Source organism: Mauremys reevesii, linkage group 6, assembly GCF_016161935.1.
Source record: "Mauremys reevesii isolate NIE-2019 linkage group 6, ASM1616193v1, whole genome shotgun sequence".
Lineage (NCBI taxonomy): Eukaryota > Metazoa > Chordata > Testudines > Geoemydidae > Mauremys > Mauremys reevesii.
Genome location: NC_052628.1, coordinates 67184781 through 67211382, shown reverse-complemented (window position 1 = coordinate 67211382; position 26602 = coordinate 67184781). Strand labels below are relative to the sequence as shown.

The 26602-nt window shown below is 40.7% G+C and overlaps 1 protein-coding gene across 6 annotated transcripts in view; it reads right to left on the bottom strand.

Annotated features, from left to right (window-relative positions):
• Positions 1-26602, bottom strand: part of APC (APC regulator of WNT signaling pathway) — a 202775-nt gene that overhangs the window by 161431 nt on the left and 14742 nt on the right. The window contains exons 1-2 of one of the 6 annotated variants that reach the window (XM_039545891.1): positions 14957-15152; positions 14433-14871 (exon numbers count right to left, since the gene is read on the bottom strand). The exons of 2 other annotated variants lie outside the window; for them this stretch is intronic. The gene's annotated coding sequence lies outside the window, so the exon portion shown is untranslated. Of the gene's footprint in view, positions 1-14432; positions 14872-14956; positions 15153-26602 lie in introns of those variants that run through there. 3 more of the 6 variants (XM_039545888.1, XM_039545890.1, XM_039545889.1) reach the window with 3 other exon arrangements.

Genomic DNA, 26602 nt, shown 5'->3' with positions numbered 1-26602 from the left:
GAAAGTCTTCATCAGCCCTAATTGGGGAAGCAGGGAGGGGAAGAAGCAGGAAGGGTAGAGAAAGAGTGGCACACTGAGAAGGGATATCCTCTGCTTACCATCATGCTATGATTTCTAGGCATTTTAAATTGGCTGCAGAGGAAATGAACTGGATATGAACTTTGTGAGATGACATTTAGGTAAAGGATGTGAGAATGTACTGCTGGCAGGTTAGAATTACTTAATGAGTAATTAATCTGAATAGTTTACAATAAGCAAAATGATTCAGTGCAAGACTGATTGTTTTGGTTTTTAGTAAAGATTATAGGACAATAATTTATTTAAAAATTCTAGTGTGCTTTAAAATTTAGTGTTAAAGTGTTCCCAGACAATCTAACTTTTTGTGTAAAATGACATTTTCATACAGCCTTCATTTTTGTCTCTCTCAAATCATTCCTAAAATCTCATTCTTTATCATTTTACACAAAATTGAATGTCCATATTTCAAATTTTAATACAACAAACCCTTATGCCACCAAAAATACATATTCTAACTTGAGGCCAATGCATAACCGCTGTAACCTGTGCCTTTCTTCAGTTTCATATCTTGTCTGTAATCTGTCTACAATCCTACAGATGTTTAGAATGTTTTGTTGTGATTATTTGTTAATCAGAAAAAAATACACACAAAAATACAGAGTACGTTTTTACAGAACCCTTTTAAACAAAATTTGCAACATTCTAAAAACTAAGTTTTACATACATCCCAGGCCCCCATTATTTCCAAATTTAGGCATTGAAAAATGCCAAGAACTCTAATAACGTTAAATTGCTATGTGCAGAGCAGAACTACCGGAAGTTACTGGAATATTTCAAATTTTCATGAGCTTTAATTTAGAAAGTGAAGCAACATTAGTGGAACAGCTGTGAGATCCTGCACAGATTTCTCAGTTTAGTATAAAGTCAAAGAAATGCTTATTGATTCAAAGATCATTAAAAATATCAAATTGAAATTAAGCAATTTTAGGTAAGGATTTTTATTAAGAAAGCCTAGATCAAGCATAAATAAGAAAATTATTTTTGAAGACCATTTAAAACTAGATACATTACAATCTAAATCTATAATCCATAGAGTCCTTCAAGGCACTGGTCTCAGCCATCGAATACTAAGGAGCTGAAATCATTTAAGAATCGTTAAAAAAGGGACAGAGAATAAGATGGAGAATCTCTTATTGCCCTTATATATGGTATGCCCACATCCTGAATACTGTGTACAGATGTGGTCTCCTCATCTCAAAAAAAGATATACTGGCATTAGAAAAGAGAAGGGCAACTAAAATGATTAGAGGTTTGGAATGGGTCCCATATGAGGAGAGATTAAAGAGGCTATGACTTTTCAGCTCAGAAAAGAGGAGACTAAGGGGGGATATGATAGAAGTATATAAAATCATGAGTGGTGTGGAGAAAGTGAATAAGGAAAAGTTATTTACTTGTTCCCATAATATAAGAACTAGGGACCACCAAATGAAATCAATGGGCTGCAGGTTTAAAACAAATAAAAGGAAGTTGTTCTTCACACAGCGCACAGTTAACTTGTGGAACTCCTTGTCTGAGGAGGTTGTGAAGGCTAGGACTATAACAGGGTTTAAAAGAGAACTAGATAAATTAATGGAGCTTAAGTCCATTAATGGCTATTAGCCAGGATGGGTAAGGAATGGTGTCCCTAACCTCTGTTTGTTAGAAGGTAGAGACAGATGGCAGGAGAGAGATCACTTGATTATTACGTGTTAGGTCCTTCTGACAATCCAGTTCAGTGGCATTGGCCACTGTCGGTAGACAGGATACTGGGCTGGATGGACCTTTGCTCTGACCCAGTATGGCCGTTCTTATGTTATGTTCTTATATGAAATGGAAAAATGTATTTACCACTTTCTCCTCTCTGATCCATATGCAATTTAGTAGTACTCCTGGATTGCTCATTGACACTAAGCTCTCACATAGCAGCACCCATGAGTAATGCTTTCTAACACCTCTGGTTGGCAGGGAAACTATTCCAATCTGGCGGATGACCACCTCAGTAATACACAGCTTTGTCACCTCCCATCTAACTACAGCAATTCAATATTCCTGGGCATGCAGCCATCAGCCTTTAGGAAATTGCAACTAGTACAGAAAAACAGCAGAGCATCTCTTCAGCAACAGGCTACAGTGAGCCTATCAAACTTGTCCTATATATTCTCTACACTGGCTTCCCAGAGAACAGTCAAGCTCAAGATCTTGATCCCCGTTGTCAAGGTGCTCAGTGGCCCAAGATACCTAAAAAGATCATCTAAATCTCAGATGAAACTGTGGTTCATAAAACTGCTCCTCAAGCACAACAAAACTGTATACCACAAAGGTAAAAACTCATATTGCTGACATCAGAGCCTTCCTGGGGACTGGTCCAGACTTTGGAATGAACTCTCACAGGAATTAAGGATTATCACAAACCTCCCACCTTCCAAGTACAAGCTTTTTTAATGTTGGCATTGGTAATACAATATCTAACAGTGTATCCCTATTAAAAAAAACATTACACTACATTCATCCACTCCACGTGGGGGAAATTGTGAGAGAAAGAATGAACCACATGTGACAGATGTTAGTCATGTCACTTAACGCACTCTGGAACACTCCCATATACTACAGGGATGAGGACAGTATACAACCCAGAATGAAATACTAAACTTTGTGCCTATCTCCATGTATCTTTGTCACCAAACAAACTCCTGTTCCAGCTTCCTCTAGCTGAGTATCTAAGTCTGATGTCTTTTAATCATATTTTCAGTAACATTTTCTCTAATACCATTTCAACCATCTCTTCCTTTACCAAGTCCCCCAGAAACGGGCATTCTCCTTGAACCCAAATTAATCTCCTTCCATCACATCCACAATTTCTGCAAGAACTACTTTAACCTCCATAATATTGCCCATATTATCTATTCAGGATGCAGTGGATAGGGCACTGGATTGAGAGTCAGACCTAAATTTTATTGTTGGCTCTGGTGCTGACCTGATGTGTGATCTCAATCATTTCATTTTTTTCTGTTTCTCAGTCTGCAAAACAGGTATAATGATACTTATCTCCCTTTGTTAAACACTTTGGGACCTATGGATGAAGCACTAAGAACGTGTTATTACTATTCTCCATGCCTTCATTCTCTCCACTTTAGATCAGCAGATTTTCTTCCCAGCTCTTCTCTTGCTTTTGCTATCTACTTTTAGATTCTACTCCCAACTTGTCACTCAAGTCATTTTGTAACCACACTATTCCCTTATGCTGTATCTGTGTACAGTTAATAAAACAGTACAGGGTGATTTTATATGAAAGATAGTATACAAACTAAACAGCGATTAACACCGCATCTCTTTCCATCAAACTGTCTCACTTCCTTAATATTTAGTCATCTCTCTGGAAATTCTCCATTTTACTGCAGAATTCTCCTAGCAACATAAAACCACTACAGTGTTCCTTCTGACAATACACTTCCATGCAGAATGACCACTTCGCATAACTCAGACAGCTAAACAAAGGTCTTCAAAAGTCAGATTTAGATGTATACAGCATTAGATCTGAATAAGGACTTCTACAATTGTCAATATAGGATATTAAAAGAATGGTCAAGGAACTCAGAGGGTTTTTTAGATTGAAACCCTAACAGAGAGAGACAAAAATAATTGACTTATATGAAATCTTATGAGTCTGCATTAGTCAATTTTTTTTTGTTGGAAATAAAGTAACGATCTATTCAGTAATCTGAATAGGTTCTGCTTAAGCAGGCCAGTCATGACAGTCTGGGATACACCCACAACTCTGAATTTTGGCTTCATAAAAGTATTTCTTTAAACATCTTTAGTGATTTATCAGCCTAAACAACTACTTTTGTTACCAATAGCTTCATATTTTTGAACGGAACATGCTGAGAATATATAACTCTTGGCCTTGTCAGAATCCAGAGGCAACAAAATGTTATAGAATGTCAAATTACAAATCTAAACAACTTGTTTATTCTAAAATATTAAATTCCATATATTTACATTATAGGTGGAGTAGTAATGATGCCTATAGTTAAGGCTGGCCAACACTTTCCATTGTAACCCTTTGTTTTCAGTTGTTTATAACTTTGATGAATTAACTATTCAGGTTGAAATTTTTCTTATTTGGGTTGAATTTTGAGAAAGTTTGAACTAAAACTGTACAGCTATTTCAGAGAACAAGATTAGTAAAAGATAGTTTTTCTAAATTAAAGAAATGTGTACAGCTCTAAATCCTCCAAGATTTGGAGTAGAAAACAAATTTGACAGACAGATACTCCTGAGCAGGGCTGGCTCTAGGTTTTTTGCCACCCCAAGCAAAAACAAACAAACAAAACAAAAAAACCTCCAAGAGCGCAACAAGGCAAAACAAAACAACAAAAAAAAACCACCTCCGAGAGCACCCGGAATGCCGCCCCTGAAATTGTGCTGCCTCAAGCACGTGCTTGGTTTGCTGGTGCCTAAAGCCGATCCTATTCCTGAGGTCACAGCAGTGCCTTTCACTTTCCCCCAGAAAATCTGACCAGATTGTAAAGGACAACAACTTGTTAAAGGCTCTTTTAATTTTAATTCCAATGCACAGCCCATTCTCCCAGGCCCTGTTAAGCCTTCTGTTTCCTCTATATATGATAAGCATGAGCTAGATTTCCAGAAGGGATATAGGCAAAACAGATCAAGCCACCTTCTCTTCCTCTGCCATCCATCAAAACACTCTACAGTCATAGAATATCAGGGTTGGAAGGGACCTCAGGAGGTCATCTAGTCCAAAGCAGGACCAATCACCAACTAAATCATCCCAGTCAGGGCTTTGTCAAGCCTGACCTTAAAAACCTCTAAGGAAGGAGATTCCACCACCTCCCTAGGGAACCCATTCCAGTGCTTCACCACCCTCCTAGTGAAAAAGTTTTTCCTAATATCCAACCTAAACCTCCCCCACTGCAACTTGAGACCATTACTCCTTGTTCTGTCCTCTGCTACCACTGAGAACAGTCTAGATCCATCCTCTTTGTAACCCCCTATCAGGTAGTTGAAAGCAGCTATCAAATCCCCCCTCATTCTTCTCTTCTGCAGACTAAATAATCCCAGTTCCCTCAGCCTCTCCTCACAAATCATGTGCTCCAGCCCCCTAATCATTTACAGTTCAAGGGAAGGATCACTGGGTTAGGAGTCAGAAGACTACCTATCTAGTTCTAGTCTCACCACTTTCACAGACTAGCATTATCAAAGAGGCAAGCAAGTATTCCTTAATCTCACATATGACATAACAGATGATTTCAAGTGTTGTACAAGGTAACTTTTGGCAGAACTGGGATTTGAACTCAGACTTCTAGTATGGTGGACCCAAGCCTCAATCACTTAGCTACACTGCCTCTCAAACTGAATATACCAAAATCATGCAGCTTCGCTAAGGTGTCTGTAAAATGGGACTCGTACTGCATGCCTAGTAGAGGAGATGGGCTCTGATAAAGTGTCAGGTGATGGAATCGTTTTGTTTTTTCTGTTTTCTTTTATTAAAGAACTATTACATTACAAACAAAAGCCTCTTTAAATGTCATATGAATTGAAAGAAAGTAATTACATGATCCCATGCAACTTCTTGGGAAGTATGATCGAATCTATCTTAATAAGGGAGTATGGTCGAATCTATCTTAATAAGGGAGTTAAAATCTGTAACCATTTTTCACATGAATGAAAAATATGGCAATGAGGGTCAGTACTCTCTCTATATAGGACCACGTAGTTAAAAAAAATAAATCTATTAGACTACCTTCCTAGAAGTTTAAAAATTAAGTCTTGTCCCTATATTGTCCTTTTCTCTTTAGCACATAACCATTCTTACATTTTTTCCAATGGTGCTAAAATGAATATAACTGATTCTGTTTAGTATGTTCACTGGACAGCCCTGAGAGTAGTATTTGTTCAATTAAGACAATTAGGAAAAATATTTTACATCAATGATGCTACTACCTCAGAAAGTCTTCAAAAAGCAGTAAGATTTGAAAATTTACTAAAACAGAAATTTTAACTTTTAACTATTTTAAAGTTTATACTAAGTAATTGGTTTGATGGTATGCATTACTAGTAAGTACAAGCACTAAACTTTATCTTTGAAAAAATATTGTTCTCAAATGTAGTAATTGTAAAAAGTCCCTTACTGTAATAAAAATAAGATGTTTCCTTCATGATCAAATTACCACATCGGAGAGAACAGTACGTTTCTTTATATCATATTGCCAACATGCATCAGTCCTGACCTGGAGTGACCACCTCTAGGAGCTGTGAGAGGATTATTCAGTTTTCAAAGTCCAGGAAAAATCAAGGCTTTTAAAACTGACACATGGAATCTCACATTTTTCCCCAGTTACCACGTGAGAAAAATTCTAGGTAATGTCTGGGGTGGTCAATGCTCATGAGAAGATAAGATTTTATTTATAATATAATGTCTGCTCCAAACCTTATCTCCTATTTGTGTAATTTGGTAGAAAATATCTATAAAAATACAAATGAATAAAGTCCTGCTTAACATCGCTGTGTATTGATAATCTACAAGTTTCTATTTTCTGATACAACAACAAATGAGATCATCAGGAATTAAAATTCAAATTTGTTTGTTTCCCTAGGCAGGTATATTTGTAGGCCTTTTTTTTTTTTTTTTTTGGTACACACACACTACAGGGGTATTTTTCCTCATTCACTCTCTCCTGTCTTCTTTATGTAGCTTATGTCATGTCCACTTAACCATTTCCATGCAAATGACTCTCCTGTGTCTTCCTTTCCTTTTCTTTGCACACCACAGGCTAGTTTCACTTTGTGAATGTATGTTGCACAACAGATCAGACCTCAGGTTGGAGAGTTATGTAAGCAGTGAGAGGTGGCACAGAAGGAACAGAAAAGGTAAGAACACAAATAGGAATTGGAATAATATCACGAGTTGTAAATTAATTTTTAAAAATTCTTTCTATGAAAGAAAAAAGGCCAACAGAAGGAACGAACAAAACACAAGAGACCAAAAGGAAGAGAGATTGCTACTACGTAAATATCTGTATCGTGGTAGTGGCAAAAGATATGCACCACTGTAGAAGGGTCTTGAGGAAGGATTTGAAGAAAGAGAACATGGCTAATTTAATTACTGTTTTTGGAGGTGTTTTGTAAGTAAGCAGTGTATGGAGGAAGGCACAAAAATGCATCTCAGAGATGTAAAGCAGCAAGCAGATGAGGGCACCAGTTCAGAAAGTTAGGAGAGTGGGGAGCAACTTGATAAGATACAATAGCAAATAGAGAGGGCCAGAAATGCAAGAAAACAAGGCAAGAAAACACATTTTGAATTTGATGTGGTGGGAAAAAGGAGGAGCCAATTATCAGAACGATGCACTAAGACAGGGGTAGGCAACCTATGGCCTGGGTGCCGAAGGCGGCACGCTAGCTGATTTTCAGTGGCACTCACACTGCCCGGGTCCTGGCCACCTGTCCAGGGGGCTCTGCATTTTAATTTAATTTTAAATGAAGCTTCTTAAACATTTTAAAAACCTTATTTACTTTACATACAACAATAGTTTAGTTATAGATGTATAGAAAGGACCTTCTAAAAATGTTAAAATGTATTACCAGCACGTGAAACCTTAAATTTGAGTGAATAAATGAACTCGGTACACCACTTCTGAAAGGCTGCCGACCCCTGCACTAAAATGATGAGCTTGGCAGCTATATTTTGAATGGAGTGGAGGTGGGCTGCAATGCAGGTATCAAGGAAACTAAAGAGGCAGTGGTTGTAATAGTAAAGACAGGATAGAAAGGCCTGATGAAAGAGTTTCAGATGAGTGTACTGAGAGACTAGGTTGGAATTTAGTGATGTGGAGAAAGCAGCAGCAGCAAGACAGGGACACTGCCTAGATTTATGGGACAGTATAGCAAGATGTAAAAATGGACACCCAGATTGTGAACTTAAGTGACAGCGAGGAGAGTGACGTAGTCAGTGACAGAGAAATGAGACAGTTGAGAGGGCTTGGGGAAAAAACAATTCAGTTTTGTCCACGTTACACTTACGGTGAGACAACAGGAGATATCAAAAACACTGCTTGAGATGCAGGATTTGAGAGAGACAGCCAGGCAAAAGTGGAGAGGTAGCTTTGAGAGTCATCTGCATAAAGGGACTAATTGAAACCATGCAAGTGAATGAGACCATTAACAGGAAAGTTTGAGAGAGAAAAGGAGATCTAGGACAGAGCACTGTGGGATTGCCCACAGAAAGTGGAACTTGACACTGAAGGAATATTCAAAGAGGTAAGAGACCTAAAAGGTCAGTTATGAAAGCCAAGGAAGGACAAGATAGCAAGAAGGATCAGCAGTTTCAAAAGCAACAGAAAGGTAAACAAAGATGACAATGAAGTATGGGTTCTTATATCTGGCTAGTAAGAACTCAGAGACCTACATGCAAGCAATTTCACTAGAACAGAAAGGGTAGAAGCCAGATTAGATTAGATAAGATCCATGATGAAGTTGGAGAAACTTGAGGCAGCTTTCACAAAAAGTACATTTGATGAGCCTAAAGATGAAGGAAGGAGATAAGTCAGTATTTGAAAAAGGAGGGAACTGCAGAACAGTTTATTGAGAATGGAAGGATTATGGTATGCTTGTATTGTGATTGGCGCTGGCTAAAGGAGAATGAAAAAAATTCATATGGGAAGTAAGGAAGAGAATAAAGGTAGAGGCAAGGGAAGTCAGCAGCTGGAAGAGGATGGAGTCACCAGGGCAGTTGGCGGGTATCCAGGAGAGCAGGAATCAGTGACAGAAGAGAAAAAGTGAAAGAGCAGAGGGTAGAGGAAGGTAAAAGGGAGGGGGGGGGGAGAGAAAGAATGGGGAAAAGAAAGACTTTATCAGCAATTGTACTGGCCTAAAATGTATAGCACTGTATTCCCAGCATTTTTTCTTCTATTAAAGATTGTCCCCAAATCTGTTACTTTGGAGATGGAGACATTAAACAGGAGAGGATAGTAGAATACTCATAGGATTAAAGTCAAATTGCTCTTTGCCGATGGACATGTAAATATTTAAATATCTGCTTATTAAAATTATTTCCATGCTCTTGGTTTTCCCTTTGCATTTCAGGTCATGGCTACATTTTGGAACACTACATTTCAAACGTCGAATATACATTAAGTACCCATCAAGTAATATTAAACTGTCAAATACAACTTTCATATTAAAAGCAGTATGAAGGGAAGACACTTGGATGTAAAATTACTGAATAGTTGGGATTTCCTTTAAGACATTTTCTTTTAGATTTTTTAAATTAAGAGTTTAATAGTTTATTATAAATTTTAAACTATGTTTGTTGCGAGAAGAAAGAAAACATTTGTCAACTGGTAAACACACAAGAAGGGGCAGGGAAATTGCTATGTGCATAGTCAGTGTTAAGACACCAATACGTTTGTTTTAACCTAAAAAGCTGATTTTGGTATTTAAAGTTTGCGATAGAAAGAATTTTCACTGGGCCACAGTACTCCATTTTTCTCCCAAAGTAGCTTCACATAGCAAACATATCACTCTTTTTCTAAGTGCTTGCTTAGCTCTCATCAACACAGTATCTATCAGGAGTGCCTCAAAATATTTAAAAATAAAACAAACACAGGACAGGACAGAAGTATTTTGATTACTTTTTGTTTGGCTGGGTATGTCTGTAGAACTTGCCAAAGTCCAAAAAATGAGTTTTACATTTATAGCTTGATCCTGTAAGATGCTCAGTCCCTCCTGAAAAATTACTGAACGCCCTTAACACTCACTGGATTTAGGCACTTTGATTTTAATGTACTGCATATTTCCTGCAGGGGTAAATCCCATATTCTAGGTCCAATCCCTGTAAAAAATTCTGTCTTCTCAACTCACAAGCCTCCTATTGTTCAACAATTTCATTGCTCTGGTGAAAAATGCTGTCATAGCTATGGAGGAAGATGTAACTGCTCAAGAAGCTAAGGCTAATTCCATGGAGGGCTTTGAGTATCAGGACATGTACCTTGAACTAGACTTCTTTGAGAAGTCTAACAATTGACTTCATTGGGCTTTGGATCAGGGCCTGGGTAGCCAGTCAGAAAGCAATACGCCAAGTGATCTATTAATAGGAAGCTGGGCTGATACAAAGATCTGTTAATGCAGTTCATACTAGCTGATGCTTTTTAATGGCATGTGGCTTCTTTCCTAGATAAAAGAGACTGCAACAATAAAGCTCAAAGTTCATACATGCATAGATTAGTATGGCCTCTTCAGCAGAGAGACAAGTTCTCCAAAGTACTTCCCTCTTCCTATCTGCTTCACCTCAGCCTTATCTGGATTCAGATCTAGTCAGCTGCTCTTTATCCAGGTACTGATTTCAATTGGAAGCTAGAAGACAGAGCTCTGTTTATATCTAATGCAAAGGATATGTATGGCTGGCACTGCACACTGTTTATCTCACCATTTGTCTCATTATGGAGAGGGGTCTGCACCTTAGTTGCAGAGTCCTCTGAGGACTATGCCTGTAATGACCCTCTGGATTTAGTGTAAGAGGACATATCTGAGCTATTTCAGGGTATATCAGTTTATCCCTGAAGACTACTGGAAGCAGAACAGGAATACATGACTATCAATGGTATCAAATGACAAAATAGTTCTGCACGGTAAATAGAGATATTTCCATTGTATGTGGACGGGAGGTGGTCATTCACCAAAGCTACAAGTGCTGTTTGTTCGTTCTGAGCCTTGACCTGAAGCCTGAGAGAAGAATCCAGGATAATGGGAGCCAACAGGTGGCACTGGAGAGTGTCAATTAGCTTGCTTAAGCTTTATTATTATTATTATTTTTTGGTTAAACACTGGGCAGGAACTCATGCAAGGTCTCTAACATCAAGCGGTGCTTTTTTAAGAATTGTTTGGATTATTGAATTGTGGAGAGGGGCAGATTTCCCATATCAAAAGAGGTGCTGACAATCTCATTACTGGGTGGGGGGTCCTTTGTGTTCCCTACTTTAAAAAAAAAATCACATAGGAAGGCATGGCCCAGAATTAGAGGTGGCAGCCCTGACTGCCAGCAGCTTCTTTGACTACTACTGGTGAATGGATCAAATCCTTGGAAAGAAAGCACTATGTTTCTGGTCTCAATCTTGGTCCCCCTACTCCATTCTTGGTAAACCATAAAATGAGATGACAATTCCTAACAGCAAGGGCTGCTACATTTGAGGTTTGAGTGGACAAGGTACGGAATCAGCTTATAGTCCAAAATTTTTTTGCAGGATACTGGTACTGCCCACGTCAAGGGCAGTACAGATGGAGATTTAGTCTTAACTCTGAATTCCCTTGCTTGTCGTGGATAGGGGAATCTTATTTTAAAATCAGTTCTGGTCTTAAAAGAAGAAAGCACAGTTCTGATTCTTACAAAATATCACCTATAGATCCTGAAAATAATCATATTACTAGCAAAAAGTAAAGTGGGAAAATTAAAAATCATTAATTTGAACAAGTTATATATAAGCATATTAACTTCAGCTTTCATTATTAGCCCAGGAAAAAAAAATTCTTTGCTTTAGAATTCGGGATTGGGAAGTTCCCTAGATTGTTAGTCCCACTGCATTCAGTCCTCGAAAAGAAGAAAATCTGCCCTTAGATGAGTCTACATTTAACACAAAGTAGTTCAGACATCATATGAATCAAACTATACTGGTCCAAGGGTGATTCACAGATATGTACACTCATTCTTAATCATAATTTTGGCTAAATTACTCATGGCTCATTAGCCTTCTCTATGTATGCTTTGTTATTTTTTATTTCTTGCAACCTTCCATTTATCTGACTTCTGAAAAATGACTATTATTTAAAAGTCCTAGGCATTAATATCTATAAAAAGCTCATTCGTAACTGCAAACATCAATTTCAGTCAAACATTTACAAAATTGGGCAATACAAAAACTTTTTTATTTTAAAATATCAAGTATTAAGGGTTAGAATTGTATCACCCTTAATCTTTTTTCACACTATGGTAATCCATTAGTATCATCTTCAGCCAACACCTAAAGAGAATGGGAAACCATTAGTCTTCAAGGAAGTACGTTAGCATGTATTCACACACAACATTATGCATCTTAAAAAATACAACCAGCTGGAAGTCTGCGTCTTTTTTAGCATGACAAGGTAGGCGAGATAATATCTTTTACTGGACCAACTTCCGTTGGTGAAAGAGACACACTTTTGAGCTTACGCAGAGCTCATCTTCAGTTTTTTTTTGACACTACTAATCTCCCAGTTTCCTACCAGCATGACCTACTTAAAGCTATACCACCAAGGATGAAGAAGTTTAGTTTTCACTAAATTCATGAAAAAGTAATCAAGTTAATTAAAATATTAATACAATTGAGTTGATGGAATATTTAATAGAAATATAAACCCCACAATAAGTAGTCATAGACCAAAGGGGTCAATTAGATCTATTTATTTCCCAGACTACACTGAATTATAACGGAAGTTACACCATGAGTTATGAATCATGATTTTTGACTATAAACGTGAAGGTCTGCCTTGAATTTACACTTGTCCTATGAGCTTGCTCACAAAATGCATCCTTTTAGAAATATGGTTCCCAAACATGGTCCATCATCCATGCAGGGAGTCATTATTTGTGGAATTGGGGCCTAAATTTAGTAACCATCTTTTACTCATGATGCTACTAGAAACTGTCCCGCTGTTAGAAATGGAAACTACTTAGCCAGGTGTACAAAACAGCTCTTGTACGGTTTAAAAAAATAAATAAAAATAATTCAAGCAAGAAACATCCCCATAGTGTTGTATCTCTCAGGGGAAAAAGGAAAAGTATCTCTCAGGGGAAAAAGGAAAAGTGCCTTTGAATCATTAGGATTACGAGTATCTTGAGACAGATTAAGCAACTAAAATTCACATTCAGTTTTGTACAAACACACACCTTCGGTACAGTGTTTAACTTCTGATCCAAATTACACTACCGTTTTATAAATCCTCAGGTCATATTTTAACATATTAACCCAGCTAAAATATATCCCGTTATCAGATAGGAAGCCTGAGATCTATACTCAAGCTAATTTACAGTGTGTAGAAAATTAAGGTTTATAGTTTAAGTTTTCTATCGGTCCCCATTCCTATTATGCTTTCATTCTGTGTGTCATTCAGTATTGGTGATAAAAACCTTACATTTAACAAAAATAAAAGTAAATTTATTGGCAGGCACTTTAGGAGGTTCTTAGGAGCTTTATTAAAAATATTTAAGAGTCCTGGTCCAACTAACTACTTTTAGTGTGTATATTATAGGCAGTTTAAAAAGGAAGATTAAGTGCTTCATGAGACTCCCATTACTCTGATGAAATAATCAGAAGTCTACAATTATTGGATTTGACAGAAAACTTCACTATTTATTAATATATTAAGAAGAAAGAACATTAAGGGGCATTTTCAACCATGAAAACTGATTTAGAAACAATAGAACAAGTACCATTTCTGCTCATTGGGGGGAGAGGGTGGGGGGGAAATGCTATTCAAAATATAAAATTAAGGCATTCTAAAGCACACTAACCACATATGCATAACAGAGTTTACTGAAAATATATCTATATATCTGGAAGAGTACAAAATATACTTCTTTTTTAAAAAAGTATTTTTGAATGTATTTTGTCTTCCTGATCCCTTAAGAAAAACAAGCTTCTGTTAATGAAAAATGCTGCCTATGGCTTATATTCAAGTCCAAAGATGACAGACAAATCAAATTAAAATTCAACTAATTTTAAACAGTAAATTTTAAATACTGATTCAAATTATTCAGCATCTTGTTCACCTTCTAAAAAACTATTTTACATTTTTGCAAAACTAAAAGTGATTTGGTTGCAGATGACCTAATTACTAGAATAAAAGCTGTGTCTGACAAAGAGAAAGAAAGGACCACTGCTTCATACATAATTTATTAAGATTTCCAAGAGTATTCAGGTTAAATTCACAGATCTGAGCATCTCATTGTAATGTTAAATAATTTTTTAACAAGTCAGTGTGTTTTGGTGTTCAAACATACACTTTATTTTTCATTTTTTTTAAATCCCTCAATATTTCTGCTGCTACGTGGGTTACAATTGGCCACTGAACCTTATGCTTTAAATGCATTTTTGGGCGCAGCAGTGCAGCACAACCTCTCATCCCTCTGCAGCTTTCTCCTTTTTCAGCAGAGGAGCAAAAGCTGCTGCAGTCAACTGCAGAGTAAGCCACCACCGCGTCCTGTCACTAACAAAGACACCGGTATCTGTAACACCCAAAGAGGTGGCTTTTGCAGTTTCACAACAGCATGCATACCGCCCCAAAGCAAAATTTTAACATTTAAAAAGTGCAAGAGAATGCCATACTCTGCAATACCTGCCTCATCCTCCCTCCAGAATGCCTTCATTGTGGAGCTGTTAGATTCACATCAAGGCATCTCCTTCCCTGCTTTGTGTCCCTTTCTCTGGCAGTCACGGCTGCTGCGGCAGGAGGGAGGACGACGACTTCAATGGGCTCAAGCTCTCATTCCTCCTCGCAATGAATCTGCTACATTCTTTGTTGCCCTATGTCCGTTTCCTTAGATACTGTTTTTTCCTCTTTTCTATGTCAACAAACCTTTTAAAAAAACACTATTTTCTAGCTACAAAAGCCGCTTTCTTCTCCCTTCCCCAGCTCGCCGCCGCCTCCTCCTCGCCTGTCAAACACACTGATCAGAACCACAGGAAATCCATCCTGAGCTCCTCGCTGCAGCAACGGGGATAAAACAGGCTCCTCTCCCTGCAGCAGCCCGGAAAGGCGCACGCACTGCCAACAGCAACAGACAGAGGCACTAAATATTACAGCCCAGCATGGCTCGGCCGGCGTGCGGTGCCCTCCCAGTTTCACCTACCCCATCTCCGAAGTCGACTGCGCCTCCATTCCGTCTCCAGCGCCCAGTCTCCGCCCGCACCCACTGGCTGCACTAGAGCCGGAGCCAATACAACCACATTCCAATCACGCGTGCGCCCAGCCTAGCCCAGTGCAGCCAATGGCCCAGCTCTCATTAGAGGATGCGATGCGCCCTGGTCCGCATCCAGAGGATTAAACAGCTGCTCCCCACCCCACTCCGGTCAGTTCACTGTCTGAGTGATCAGAGGGGACGGAAGGGGAGGGATCCTGTCAATGATCATCGCAAAGCACAGCTACAGAGAATGTGAAGAAATGGGAGTGGGGAGAGTAAGTGGAAGGAGGAGGAGAGAAATACATCCCCCAAATAAAAATGCAAATCTTGCTCTATTTACTATTTGCCAAAACGATCCCAAACTATTACTTATTATCAGCACATAGAGCAGCATGAGGTATAACAGATGTTGCCAAAATTAATGTCAAGTATCTGGAGAGAAGAATCACTTTTCAGAGCAATGAGGGTGAATTTTGAGAGTCTGTCCATTCCCTATTACTGTCTATTATGTAAAATACATGGAGTTATTTAGAACAGCTATTTTTCTTGAAATTTACACTCCCAGATTAATCCAAATTAACTTTCAAGTGTAAACAACCACTAAAATACTAAACAATTTCAACAGATCATCTTGAGAGGATGAACACTACTATTTTTGAAGAGGGGAAAGTATGGACTTGTCTACACAGGAAGTAAGTGCAGAATAAGGTAGGGCGCAAATTTAAAGGGCAAGAGCTATTCCTAAAGCGGACTATGCTAAACTACAAAAAAGGTAGTGTGTGTGGAATAAGCATCCACAAGGGGTTTGTGTAGAATAGCTATTGTGCTAACCTAATTTCCCTGTGTATTGAATATATTAGAACTTGCCTTCACTTGAACATGGATTAAGATAGTGTGTGAATTTAAGTGCAATAGCTGTTTCTGGATAACTCCATGTGTGGACACTTTCAAAAACGAGTTAAGCTAAAGAGGAACAAGGCACTCTTATTCTGAAATAAGAGCACCATTCCATAATGAGCACGATCACATGTGGAATTAATCAGGAACAACTTCAAGCGTAGACCAATATCATGCTAAATAATTTTTCTCTCTTTCAAATGCCAATGTGCTCTAACATGGAGCAGTAGTTTTGAAAAGACAACTAGAATCAGACTGCAGATAGGTATACCTGCACAATGGGTAAGCCACCTCTTGACGACTTGTTTTCTTGCTTTTGAATTAGAAAAAATATTTTGGATACACAAAATAGGCATTTCCTTAGCACAAAATGTAATGCCAGAAACCCCTCAATTATAAATCTTAACTGTGTTACTCATTAACTTAAATTCTCTCCATTTGTAAAAATTGAGACCACATTTGTCTACATCACAAGATGTTCTGAGGATTATAATTCTATGATTTCTTCTTTCAGTAAAAAAATTCAAATAAATGAAAAACTACCCAAGTCTGCAAAAAAAATAATCTTTTACACCTACATGGATAGGCATTTTTAAAAAAAGTTTTTAAAATAAGGTTGTAACTATCAAAGTACTGAACATTCAACTGTTGGAAATTAGGACTCTGATCCTTCAAACAGCTCTGTGGGGACGCAAGGAAACAAGTTAATCCTATAACAGAACTAAAGGTATACACCTAATACTTCAGTTAATTATTTTTGAAAACCCAAAACAAAATATTGCTTAGAGATCCATTAAAATAATTTTCTTCCCTAATATTATTATTTCTGGATTTGCTTACAGTTCAACAGAATGCAATGCTTTCACATGTCTTCCATCAAGCAAGCTTTTGGGTTATATAAACCATAAATTACTTTATAATAAAGAGTCATCTGATGTGCATTTAAGACTAACACATTATTCTAATTCAGTGTATAGTAGTCTGATATAAGCATGTAGCAATTTTCCAAAAAGGGCCATATTTTTGAAGTTTAATGGACTCACATCATTTTAATGCTTATTTTGTGTACATTTAGATGAGGTATGATGTGGAGATGTCAAGAGACATTGTAAGCTTGCAGGCAAGGTGAAACAATGGTACCCCAAAATGAGAGTCTTTTTTGCAGTTCCAGAAACACTGCATCATGACTGACTATAGCTTTTACTGTTTACATTAATTTCAGCATCTTAATGTGGTGTTTATTGGTCAAAGTTATCAAATGACAATGTATTTTTTTTTAATTGGTTTTGCATGGGCAAGACTTCCTCCCCCTCCCCCTCCCAGAATGATGAAGCTGTTTAGCATGTGGCAAAAATGGTGAATATCAATATTTTACAATATACTAGTATGAAATTTTTCATACATTAACTGTTAAGAATATGGGGTCTCTCAAATTATTATAATAGTGTTCTATATTTTTAATTATTTGTTGACCAGATCAGTCTCCCACTAAAGTAGCAGTTCATTCCATGCCCCCAGGTATGTACTGCATAGTGGGCAGACAAATTTATGTGAATTCTTAATGTAATGCTTCTCCATTTGTAATCTTTTTACCTACATGTAGTATCTAGTCTGTCTAGTAGAAGATTTTAATTTGTAAATGCCTATGCATGCAGTACTACTAGCCTTTGAATATTCTAGAAAGTAGCTTTTTAATTCAGTGACATTTATGTTCAGATCAGTGTTAGTGATAACAATACACAGCTTCATACTGGGCTTCTATCAAAAACAGCAATTTTGATGCTAATATATAAATCTAATTTAGCACAAGTCTGTATACTTGAACAAATAAAAATGTAGCAATGGTGGTAATGTTAATAATATACTTTGATATAAGTTTTAAGGGTCTCGTATTCTCCAAGTCTTCATATACTGTAACTTCCCTGTAGAGTTTGAATTGCCAAAGAGAAAAAGACTCTCCACAAATTTTGAAAAATGGGGTTTCTTCAAGAAAACCAAGAGAATGAAAAAAAAATGGCAAAAGCCACCAGGTGCTAGACAGAATTCTGTGAATCTGGCAGCAGATGCCAGGAGAGATTAATTGTATTGGCAGCTACTGGATGAATTTTCTAGTTCAGATTGCCACTAATACTCTATCACAGGGGTTGTTTTAAGAAATACTCAAGCAATTCAAATTTGGCATGTCAGAGTTGTATAATTGGGCGGGGGTGGGGAGAAGGGAAACAGAACCAGACTGACTCTGATCAGAGAGCATCATGTTCACCTGCTTCTACAGCCAACAAAGCAAGAATGTCCTCTACTGATTGATCCTGTTGCATTGTTTGCTTGAGAAACACACACAAGACAAGAAACTTCATAAAATAGAAATATTTGAGAGAGGAACCAATTTAAGGGATGCAGCATATCAAAAACTGACATGTGCAGACCTATGGAAGTTTTGATTGCTAAGGATGCAGTTTGTCACCCAAAATGTTTTTCTTCCAACTTAAGTAAAATGAACCAAAGCAAAACCATTACACTACAATAATACAGTCACCTTATGAACTTTTTTTTTTTAAATCAGCATAGGCTACTACTACTGGAAGAATTTCAGATGTGATGGTATGGCAAGTCTCCAACATTCATGTTCTGGGATTATTTTCTCCAGATACTACTTCAAGATGTCCACGCAGAGTGAAAAGTGATTGGAAACTTCACTTACACACACCCATACCATGCCATGCTTCCATACTCCTTTACTGCAAAACAGGTCCAACTATGCCAAGTAGGTACAAATCTACATTCTTTATATGTTAAATCTCTCTGAAGTACATAATGTCTTTGAATCTGGGAAATTTGCTGTGCATCAGACTCCTGGCTCTTTCCATGGAATCTTGAGTGTCGTGGGAACAGAGAAAACTGTCAGACTCAAAGGGCAGCAGTGGGATTGGACTGACAAGAAAGAAACCAGCCCTTCTCAGATGGACCCTCACAAGACATGTCCTGAATGAATATGCAAAAGATATGCAAGAAAGAAGTGTCCTACAAGTAGTAGTGAAGACAAAGTCCACAAACAAATCCTTGCCTCTATAATGAAGAGGGGTGAAGAGCATGTTACAGCTCTTACCAACCACATCATCAACAATATGGCAAACCCTTTTTACCCTGAATTATTTCTAGAGGTGTTTATCAACATATCTACTGGACTGCATGCAACGTCAGATATACAAGAGTGCCTACTAAGAGGAGCAGATGCTGAAGAACAAAGATTTGTGATCAGTGGACTCAATTCTGATGGGATATGTAGCTTCTTCAGTCCAGTCAAGAAATCTGTCATCAAAACATTTACGGACACGGCCAAGACCATCAAATTTAAGTCTAGCAAGGAAGAGAATCACAGCAGCTACCAGTCCAGAAATTGTTTTCCGATAGAGCCCTGTCATTTGTAAGACAGATGTTTGAATGGCAATTGTTCTTAGTCATCTGATAGGACCCATGCCTATGTCCCTCTTCCATGCTGATGGAACAATAAGAACAGAAAACTCAATTAGGGCATCAACTGCAAACTCAAAGAATCCTTGAGCTAAGAGCATGTAACAAAGAAATCAGAGATGCCATGGCTGTCATACAAACAATGGCTGGAGACAAATTCCACCACATTCATTAAATTGGCTGCTGAGTACTTGAGGCAGACACTAAAAGCATTTAACACAGCTAATTCCATAATTGAAGTATTTGACAGATAAGACAACAACTCTAAAAACTGCAGAAAGGCCATGCCAGACAGGATCAAAGGCTAGATGCAAGAAATATTAGGTGATTGGTGGACACATTGTACAGTAACACCTCACTTAAAGTCCTCCTGGTTAACATTGTTACGTTGCTGATCTACTAGAGAACATGCTCGTTTAAAGTTGCATAATGATCCCTTATAATGTTGTTTGACAGCTGCCTGCTTTGTCCACTGCTTGCAGGAAGAGCAGCCCATTGGAGCTAGCTGGTGAGGGCTTGGAACCAGGGTGGACCAGCAACCCCCCCATCAGCTCCCCGCTCCCCTAAGTTCCCTGTGCGGCAGTCGCCCAGCAGGCTATCAGTTGCTGGCAGTTCAGCTATCCCTTTCCCCACTGCCATGTGCTGCTCCTGCCCTCTGCCTTGAAGCCGCTACCCAGAGCCTTCTGCTTGCTGTGGAGGGAGAGAGGGAAGAGGGGGGCTAATGTCAGGGTGTTCCCCTCCCCCCTGCTCTACACTTACCCCATCTCTATAGAGCGGGGGGTGGAGGGGACACGACAGGGCTCAGGACAGAGGGAGCTTGCTGGCATCAGCTGCTGTTTCAACTTGCTGCTCTACTTAAAAAGGCAATGTACTTACAATGGGGTCAGCATACTTAAAGGGGCAATGCGCATCTCTCTCTCTCTCACACACGCACACTGTGTGTATCTGTCTGCCATGCTGTCTCCCCTCCCTCCATTTGTGCTGCCTTGTAGACTGTGAGGCTACATTAACAATGTGTTAACCCTTGAGAGCTCAGCCGAGTGCTAGATCATCATTTAGCAGTAAGGCATTCCCTGGGAAATATCCCACCTTCTGACTTCACCAGCTCAACCAAGCTTCACAATCATCACTGCTGTGTATAGTATTAAATTGTTTGTTTAAAACGTATACACTGTGTGTGTGTGGGGGGGGGGGCATCCCTGGAACCTAACCCCCGCATTTACATCAATTCTTATAAGGAAATTGGATTTGCTTAACATCGTTTTGCTTAAGGTCACATTTTTCAGGAACATAACTACAATGTTAAGCAAGGAGTTACTGTACCTCCATGGAAAAATTTCCAAACATGGCATCCAACAAGCAAGTCAATTATAAAATTCCTCTGTAAATATATATTTCAAAATGTACCTGAGGGTGTAGGAGCACACCCAATACAAACACTCCTCCTTGCTGGAGGCTTTTCCAATAGTGAAATAGCAAAGTCCATCACCAATACAAGTGCTGAAGAAGCCCATAACCTGTACAGTACTTAAGAGGAAGCAGAAAAGGATCCTTCTGCTTGCTGTACATGCCAATATGGCTTTTGGGTCTCACGGTGTAAAAGGAACCACAGTAATTAGAGGTCACCTGATACAGATCTTTTGGCCTTGCTGTTCACTGATTTCCAGAAATGGAACACAGATAACATGTGAATTGAAACAGGCACCATTACAGTACTAGCATAACTGACAAGTGTCGCTTCATACCTGTGCATGCAATTTGTGATGCACTCAATCCCGATTTCTGCAATATACTTGCTACTGTATATACAGTAGCAAAATGTGTCTGCATCATCTTATTTTGTATTGGGGGAATCTGTGTTCAATGTTATAAAAACAAAGGGAGCTTACTGTTTCAGAGATCTTGCTAAACTTGGAGTGATGGACCCTTGCTGCAGAAATTGCAGCTGAAGTTGATAAGAGTGCGTATGACCAGAGTGAGAGGAAAAAGACCGTCAGAGACCTGACTTGATTTTGATGGCTAGACTGAAGCACAATGGACAAGTCACTGGCCAAACTCCCACCATGTGAAGACAGTTCTGAAGGGCATGTCAAAAGAGCATTTGGCAAACAAATATTTGCATGTCTTCGCACGCAGGTAAAGCAGATATTGCATTACCATTGCAACATGAACATAAAATGTGGATGATGAACTACTTCCTGTATTCTTCAAGGGTCCAAAGGCATCTGAGCTTCTACAAGATCTTATTTGAGCCTGTACCCATATGGGTCACTGCACAATCAACAGTGCCTAATCAAAACAATCTTCCCTATACAGAACTGCATACATGCCTAGGAGAACTGGCTTATCCTCTGTTTCAAGCCACACTGAGGGCTTGGCTACACTTACAAGTTGCAGCGCTGGGAGTTACAGCGCTGGTCATGCAGCTGTATAGGGCCAGCGCTGGAGTGTGGCCACACTGACAGCTACCAGCGCTGCAGTGTGGCCACACTTGCAGCACTTTCCAGCACTGTATTGAGAGGTGCATTGTGGGCAGCTATCCCACAGAGCACCTCGTCCCATTTTGGCGCTGAGTATTGTGGGAAGGGGAAGGAAGTGTGCGGGTCATTCCGCTTCCTGTTTGCCAGCGCCCCGTGGTGCATCGCTTCACATCCCAGCATTCACTCTTTCCGGCAGCGTTTGGCGCCATTGTGAGTGTCTTTCTGTTTTACTCTCTGTGTGAATCGCGATTTCTGTGGCAAATGGAGCCCGAGCTGCTGAGGACTGTGCTGATGAGTGTCGCCAGCACAACACGTTTGGCAGTCGAGCTATTCCTTCAGCTCCAAAGTGACAGTGAGGAGTCTGACGATGATATCGATATCGATTCTCCTGCCGCGTGTGACACCAAAGTGCTTGTGGCATTCACAGAAATGGTCAGCACCGTTGAGCGCTTTTGGGCTCGGGAAACAAGCACTGAGTGGTGGGATCACATCGTCATGGAAGTCTGGGATGACGAGCAGTGGCTGCAGAACTTTCGTATGAGAAAAGCCACTTTCATGGGACTGTGTGCTGAGCTCGCCCCCACTCTGCGGCGCAAGGACACAAGATTGAGAGCTGCCCTGATGGTGGAAAAGCGGGTGGCTATTGCAATCTGGAAGCTGGCAACTCCAGACAGCTACCGGTCGGTCGGGAACCAGTTTGGTGTGGGAAAGTCGACCGTGGGAATCGTTTTGATGCAAGTTTGCAAGGCAATTAATCGCATCCTGCTAAGAAAGACCGTGACTCTGGGGAGCGTGCAGGACATTGTGGATGGCTTTGCACAAATGGGTTTCCCTAACTGTGGAGGGGTGATAGATGGGACGCATATTCCTATTCTGGCCCCCCCCCTCCCCCCACCTGGCATCAGAGTACGTTAATCATAAGGGGTATTTCTCTATGGTTCTCCAGGCGCTTGTGGATCACCGCGGGCGTTTCATTGACATTTACACAGGCTGGCCTGGAAAGGTGCATGATGCACGCATCTTTCGGAACAGTGGCCTGTTCAGGAAGATGCAGGCAGGGACTTTTTTCCCCAGACAGGAAGATCACAGTAGGGGATGTCGAAATGCCCACTGTGATCCTTGGAGACCCCGCGTACCCGTTACTGCCTTGGCTCATGAAACCCTATACAAGGAAGCTTGACAGGAGCAAGGACCGGTTCAACTACAGGCTGAGCCGGTGCAGAATGACTGTGGAGTGTGCTTTTGGGCGTTTAAAAGCCCGCTGGAGATGTCTATATGGGAAGCTAGACTTGGGGGAAAGCAGCATCCCCGCGGTTATATGCGCTTGCTGTACCCTCCATAATATTTGTGAAGGGAAGGGTGAAACATTCAGTGAGGCATGGACCACCGAGGTTCAAGTCCTGGAGGCTGAATATGCACAGCCAGAGAGCAGGGCTAATAGAGAGGCCCAGCACAGGGCTACAAGGATTAGGGATGCCTTGAGGGAAGAATTTGAGGCTGAAAGCCAACAGTAATGTTTGCTGCCTTGCATGGGAGTGAATTGCACTGCTTACACTGTTATTCTATTATCCATAATAATAATATGATTTGCAGTGCCTCTTTCTTTACTGGGCTAAGGTATCTTTCACTATCTGCTATAATAAAGACTGTTTTCAAAGCCAAGAATTGTTTTATTGAAAAGAAAAAAACTTCCTTGACAGACAGACAGACACACAACAAGAGGGCAGGGGTGTGGGTTGGTGAACTGTACAGTCACAAGTTTGCATATGTCCTGTCTGGATTGCTGTTTAATGAATCCTGCACTTCAGGGTGCATATACTGCATGGTGATGGGGGTTGAATGCAGAGGGTAAGGGTGGTAGGTATCAGGGCTTGTTGGTGAACGTACAGGTGTTGGAGGCAGCTGGTGGTGGTAAGAACCTGGATGCTGGGGAAAGGTGGTTTGAGCTGACATTGGGGCACAAGGCAAAAAGCTTTGGGACGGGGGGGGCTGTGGGGCAGCACGGGACTGCTCTGCCTGCATGGCTACGATAGCCTGGAGAGAGTCCGCTTGGCGCGACAGGATCTCTAGCAGCTGGTTTGTGCTTTTCCTCTTTGCCACAGCATTTCTACGCCAATGTCTCTGGCAGATCATGCTTTCCTTCTCTCTCCACTCCTTCAATTCTTTTCTCTCTGTAGCAGAGTGATGAAGAACAGTTTTCAGCATGTCCTCTTTGCTCTTTCGGGGATTTTTTCTCAAATTTTGAAGCCTCTGTGATGTTGAACATCTGGGCAGTCCAGTAGTCAAGGTCACTGTAGAAACACAGAAATGACAACATTTAACAGGGGCAGCATTGTATCCACTATCTCCAGACATGAATTGTTACACTGAGGGAGTTCTCACTTTAGCATTCTTTTCCCCACACGCATAACACAACAGAAGCCACGAAATGGTGAGTGAGGGGTGCTTATATAGGGAGAAGTGGGGCTTGAGTGATAGAGGGAGCTGGTTGCTTGGGTAATCTGGAGTGCTAGAGGGGTTGAGTGAAGATGCAGCTGCAGGGGTGATCTTATCTCCCTATCTCTTCACTAAAGAGTCTCCCAACATTTTTCACAGGAGTTAATCCTGGAAGATGTCTCCCTACTGCGAGTCACTAGGGAACAGCGGGAGGCTCTTTTAGAGCAATGTGGATTCCGCCCGGGACCCTATGCGGCTTGCCTGTGTTCAGAAATGGTCCCCCCACCACTGGCAGCAGAGTGGCGCGGACGCGTCACCGTCACTGGGACAAGGGACACAGTGGCTCTGCCTATAAACCTGCGCAGGCATATTGCCCATGCTCTGGATGAAACTTTTGCTGAGATAACTGAAGCAGATTACCGCGACGTGATAGACCACATCAACAGGCTATTCCACATCTAGAGGCTGGCATGCATGCAGCCATAACCCCCCTTCCTCTCCAGAAACATTTCCACCCAGAAAATAAAAGCCGCTTACCGGTAACCCGCTCCTCTGCTTGTCCTTCTGCAACTGCTGGCTGCTGCGATTGGGTACTTTCCTCCTGGCTTGAGAAGAGCTCCTGGCTGCATGCCTCCAGGGACTCTGGGGTGTCTTCCCCCATCCCAGGAGCTTCACTCGCGGTTTCCTCTCCCCCCCCAGCCGCCTCCTCCTCCTGTCCCCCAGCCTGCTCAGAAGTGTCCATCGTTATCCTGGGATTGGCAGTGGGGTCACCCCCAAGTATCTCGTCCATCTCCCTGTAAAAACGGCAGGTCGTGGGGGCAGCTCCGGATCGTCGATTCCCCTCTTGGGCTTTGTAATAGGCACTCCGCAGCTCTTTAACTTTCACCCTGCATTGTAGTGCGTCCCGATCATGGCCCCTATCCAGCATGGCCCTTGATATCTGCTCAAAGATATCGTAATTCCTACGGCCGGAGCGCAGCTGTGCCTGCACAGATTCCTCACCCCAAACACTGATGAGGTCCATCAGCTCGCCATTGCTCCATGCTGGGGCTCGTTTGCCACGTGGAGGCATGGTCACCTGGAAAGATTAACTGATTGCACTCCACACCTGGCTGCAGCAAACAGGAAGGAGATTTTTAAAATTCCCGGGGCATTTAAAGGGCGGGTCACCTGAGGCAAGAGCAGTAGAGTGCAAACTGATGAGCAGAGTGGCTGAACAGGAATTCTGGGATACCTCCTTATTCCCTGGAGGACAATTAAAGCGCTGGTGAGTGTCCACACCTGCTGAGCAGCGCTGGATCACCAGCGCTGCACTCCTTATACCCCTGCCGGGATGGGTTTTCAGCCAGCGCTGCAACCAGGGAGTTGCAGCGCTGGTTGTGCCCTGCAAGTGTGGACGGGGTGTAATTGCAGCGCTGGAAAGCCTCCACCAGCGCTGCAACTTGTAAGTGTAGCCAAGCCCTGATAGAAGAAAGAAACAGTTTAACTATTGCCTTAGAACAGGGGTTCTCAAACTGAGGGGTCAGGACCCCTCAGAGGGTTGCGAGGTTATTATCTGGGGGGGGGGGGTCGCAAGATGTCAGCCTCCACCCCAAACCCCGCTTTGCCTCCAGCGTTTATAATGGTGTAAAATATATAAAGACGTGTTTTTAATTTATTGGGAGGGAGGGTCAACACTCAGAGGCTTGCTATATGAAAGGGGTCACCAGTACAAAAGTTTGAGAACCACTGCCTTAGAAGTTACAAAATGAGAATGGAGTGGGCATTTGGCCATTTGAAAGCGAGATGGTGCTGTCTTATGACTAGGTTAGAGGCTGCACAACAATACTTGCCTAGGATTATAGCTGCATGTTATATTTTACACAATATTTGTGCGAAAGTCTCAGTGATGGGTGGTAGGCTGAGGTGTAGAGAATTGCCCAGCAGTATGACCATCCAGCAATGCACCCTGTACAACATGTAAACCACGAGGACAATACTGTCAGGGGAACATTTTATTCTCTCTTTGAGACTGATGCCTGAAAATGTGCAGCTGTGTCTTCAGGGGAAGTGGGGTTGGATTTTGAGCAGCAGAGTTGATTTTACAGATGTTAGAGCTGGCACATTATGGTATTATTTGTTTGACTGTAGCATGTATGCTTTAATAACTTGTTAAAACTTGTTAAGTTGAAAATTAGTGTGTGTGTGTCATACACTGTGAATGCTTTGAGACATCAATTTTTTTATTGAACAAATTATGCCAGTAAACCACCACCAAAAATAAAACTTTGAAAACACTACAAACTTTTCTCATCATGATTAAAACATGAAA